This window comes from Oryctolagus cuniculus, chromosome 4 (genome assembly GCF_964237555.1).
Source record: "Oryctolagus cuniculus chromosome 4, mOryCun1.1, whole genome shotgun sequence".
Taxonomy (NCBI): Eukaryota; Metazoa; Chordata; class Mammalia; order Lagomorpha; family Leporidae; genus Oryctolagus; species Oryctolagus cuniculus.
Window position 1 is genome coordinate 26,346,901 of NC_091435.1, and position 4,783 is coordinate 26,351,683.

General features: G+C 36.8%; 1 pseudogene; it reads left to right on the forward strand.

The window, feature by feature from the left end:
• Positions 1–4,218: 4,218 nt before the first annotated feature.
• Positions 4,219–4,427, forward strand: LOC127483115 (U2 spliceosomal RNA; annotated as a pseudogene).
• Positions 4,428–4,783: the final 356 nt, after the last annotated feature.

Here is a 4,783-nt window from a genome sequence, read left to right on the forward strand (position 1 = left end):
CAAATTGCATTATCTATTAATCAATGATAGAATGGAAACTGTTGTGATGTGTTACCACCATGGATTGTGTGCGTGTGTGCGTGTGTGTAAATCTATGCATCTGTCTGTCATTATATTTAGTTGTAGGAAAAACCCATCTTAGAAGACCAAGGACAAACCTCAGGGCCTGCATTGTGGCTTAGCCAGTTAAGCCGCCACCTGTGACACCAGCGTCCCATATTGACACCCATTTGTGTTAAAGCTGGTCCAGCTCCATTCCAGTTAATGGCTAGGAAAAGCAGGAGCAGATGACCCACCTGTTTGGGCACCTGCCACCCACATGGGAAACCCAGAAGAAGCTTCTGACTTCTGGCTTTGCTCAGGCCTAGCCCTGGCCGTTCCGGCCATTTGGGGCGTGAACCAATAGATAGAAGACCTCTTTCTCTCTCTCTCTGCCTCTGCCTCTTTAACTCTTTCAAATAAAAAAAAAATAAATCTTAAAAAAAAGCCAACTGCTTCAAATGAAAATATGACAAATATTTCCAACTTTGCTAATAAAATATTCATATTTTACATTAATAAAATAGATGTTCTCCAAAAGGAATGGCAAATTAAATACTCAAATTATATTTTGCAACACCACATATTCTGTCAACCAGAATATCATTTATATATTTATCTTAGAGATTTTCTTGATATATGTTCTAAGAATCACATTGTCTCCAGAGAATCTCCCTTTCTTCCTTTAATTTTTTATTGTGAATGCAAGTTTTTCCAGTTAGAGGATAGCAAAAATAATTGGACTAATTTTCAAAGTACAGGAGTTCTTAACTCAGCACTTTTAATAACCAGGTTATTATTATGCTGGGTCATGGAAATTTCGACTCATTTATATAATTTTGTTAGTTTTTATATGAGCAAATGATATGATTAATATGAAAGTTCTCTGCTTACCTATAAGGTCTTAGTAATTATTTATGTTACTTCTTTGGTTTACAACAATAATGCCCAAATATTTCTATTTGTCTAACATTCATAGAGCTATGATATGTGGAGTCACAAATGTGAGAATCACGTCAGATATTAATACAAAAATTCTTTGTTAAAGTTCTAATATATGAGAAATTCATGTTGCAAAACATGAGCAAATATCTACTTCTACCATTAACCAAATACAGAGGTGCTGCGTACTACTCTATACAGATCATTCACTCCATAATGTTGGTTAGCCTTAGATTTGGTGGCATATAAACAACAAAAATCATTTCTTACAGTTTTGAAGGCTGGAAAGTCCAACACCAAGCCTCCATAATATTATATGTCTGGTAAGATTCTTCTTTCTGGTTCATAGATGGCCGGTATTATGCTGGATTCTCACATGGTGAACAGAGCAAAGGAGCTCTATCAGGCAACTATAATAAGGACATTATTTCCAAAGAGGACCTATTCACCTCCTAAGTCGCACTGTACCAACATATTGGGAATTAGCTTTGGATATACAAATAAATTTGGGGAAGACATAATCATTCACCGCTGAAGTAATCACATTATACAAGATACAGGCAAGGATTCCCTAAAGAAGAAATAGTTTCCTGTAATATTTACTTCTAAAGCTTCCATACTACTAAAATGTAGAGAGATATTTTGGACAGTCTTCATTGAGAAAAGCTAAATTCTAAACTTCTTTTTTTTTTTTTTTTTTTTTTTTTTTTTGACAGGCAGAGTGGACAGTGAGAGAGAGAGACAGAGAGAAAGGTCTTCCTTTGCCGTTGGTTCACCCTCCAATGGCCGCCGCTGCAGCCGGCGCACCGCGCTGATCCGATGGCAGGAGCCAGGATCCAGGTGCTTTTCCTGGTCTCCCATGGGGTGCAGGGCCCAAGCACCTGGGCCATCCTCCACTGCACTCCCTGGCCATAGCAGAGAGCTGGCCTGGAAGAGGGGCAACTGGGACAGAATCCGGCGCCCTGACCGGGACTAGAACCCGGTGTGCCGGCGCCGCAAGGTGGAGGATTAGCCTATTGAGCCACGGCGCCGGCCAAATTCTAAACTTCTAAACAAGAGTATCCTTGTTTAAACAAGAGTTAACAAACACAACTTTAGTTATTTATCTATACTTTTCTCACTTTTCCTTTTTAATTTTTAAGTTTTTATTGATGTAAATAGAATAGATTTCATCTATTTCATAAACATAGTTCTAAGATAACCATACTTCTCCACCTGGATACCCATCCTTCATTTCTTTCATTTTCCTTTAATTTTTGAAATAACATACTTTCATTTTACTTTATAATCACAAGCTTAGTGCACCACTAACCACAATGTTCAACAAGTAAAAATAGAATGATCACTGTTCCACAGGAATATAGGCAAAGGCTATAAACAGTTAACAAATCACACAAAGTCAGGTCTAACTATATTGCTTAAAACTCACTGGCCTGATGAAAATCATACCCATTGAAATTTGAAAGAAAACCCTAATTCCTAAAAAAAAAATACTGAATAAGGGAATAATAGTCATAATTCTAAATAGTTATTTATTTATTTGAAAGGCAGAGTTACAAAGACAGAGGCAGAGACAGAGAAATTTTCCCCTTACTGGTTCACTCCTCAAATGGCCACAATAAACTGAGTTGGGCCAAGCCAAAGCCAGGAGCCTGGAATTCCATCTGGGTGCCCCATTGGACACAGGTTCTGGAGGAATTGGGCCATCTTCTGTTGCTTTCCCAGGTGTATTAGCAGGGAGCTGGATCAGAAGTAGAACAGAAAGGACTTGAACCAGTGCCCATATGGGATGTCAGTATCACAGGTAGCCTACATAACCTCTTGTGCCACAGCACTGGCTGAAGTCGTATTTTAAATATTGTAACAGTTTTTATGATGGCACCAAAATTATTCCTTAAAAATAAACATAGCACATATTCTAATATTAAGAAAGAATACATGAAAAGGCTCTTAGCCATTCTTTTTCATAGTTAATTTGAAAACTTTAGGAATTTGAGAATGTAAGGTGAATGGTCAGGTGATAATGGGCTAATTCAAATGTTTTAACAAATCTGCATCAAATTAAGTAAATTCTTGAACTGTTCTTTTCCCAAGATTTCAATGAGAAAAATCAATTTACAGAGAAATATAAGATTTTCCTAGAGCAACAAGATAATCAAAGCTGAAACTGGTTTTTGAATTCAAGTGGTCAAATTTCAAAATTATTAGTGTTTTTACTTTTAGCCAATAGACTGTACAATCCAATCCTACACAAGGAAATTCTGTCATATTGGCAATCACCTTGAAGATAGTGGTTCATGAAAAAGTACAGAAAAGCATGGTACTGCTGGTAAACAATCTATGTATGATATTTGAAAGTTGATATTTTGGTTACAACAGCTCTCTATCATGTCTTAAAATCTGAATTTTGTTCTCAAGACTTCTTTGTCTACTTGGTGCATTTTGTTTTTCCACATGATTATTGGAATTGCTTGTTCTAGTTGTCTGAAGAATATTGATATTTTATGTGAAATGCATTGAATCCATAAACTAATTTGGGTAATATTGAAATTTTTACATATGAATTTTTCCAATCCATAAATATGGGAGATGTTTCCTTTTTAAAATTTGTATCTTATTCAATATCTTTCACTGGTGTTTCGTCATTTTAATCCTAAAGGTCTTTTTCATTCTTGGTTCAATTTATTCCAAGGTGTTTTACTATTTGTAGCTATTGGGAATGGGATAACTGTCAAATTCTATCTCAGCAAACTTCTTACAGGTGTATAAAAGTGCTACTGTTTTTGTCTGTTCCTTTTGTATTCTGCAATTTTACTGAATTAATTTATCATGTTGGGTTCTGTTCATTCTATACCTAATTGCTCAAGGTTTTCATCAAGTATTTGTTCAAGGATTTTATCAAGTATGGATGGTCATAGGAATGTTATGCTTTATTCTATAGATGTGATGTACTTTGTGTATTTATTTGTGTATGTCAAACCATCCCTATATCCCAAGCATAAATCATATTTGATCAGAACAAATCTTTTCTTGATGTACTTTTGGGTTTTATTTAGTAGCATTTGTTTGTGAATTTTTACTTTTTATTCATTAGGGATATTTGCTCATAGTTTTTCCTATTTTTTTGTGATCTTGTCTAGTTTTAGAATCAAGGCCATATTAGAATGTGTTTAAGACGTTTCCCTCTCAATTTTTCAGAATAATTTGAGAAGAACTGGTATCAGTTCAATTGCTTCAATCGCTTCTCAGCCTTTTGGCTAAGATCAAGTGTAGTATCTGTTCTTATCAGTTCAGTTACTTCAGACGTGTATCTAGATGTGGGATAGCTGGGTCATATAATAGGTCTATTTTTAGTTGGTTGAAGAGCCACTTTAACATTTTCCATAATATTTGTACTTCACTAGTAATATTGTATTGGGGCCAGCGCCATGGCTCACTAGGCTAATCCTCCACCTGCGGCTCCAGCACCCTGTGTTCTAGTCCCGGTTGGGGTGCTGGGTACTAGTCCTTGTTGTTCCTCTTCCAGTCCAGTTCTCTGCTGTGGCCCTGGAGGGCAGCAGAGGATGGCCAAGTGCTTCAGCCCCTGCATCCTCATGGGAGACTGGGAGGAAGCACCCAGCTCCTGGCTTTGGATCGGTGCAGCGCTGGCCGTAGTGGCCATTAGGGGAGTGAACCAATGGAAGGAAGACTCTCTCTCTCTCTCTCTCTCTCTCTCACTATCTAACTCTATCTGTCGAATTTAAAAAAATATTGTATTTGGATTCTCTTTTCTCTACATCATTGCCAGTATGTGTTACTTTTA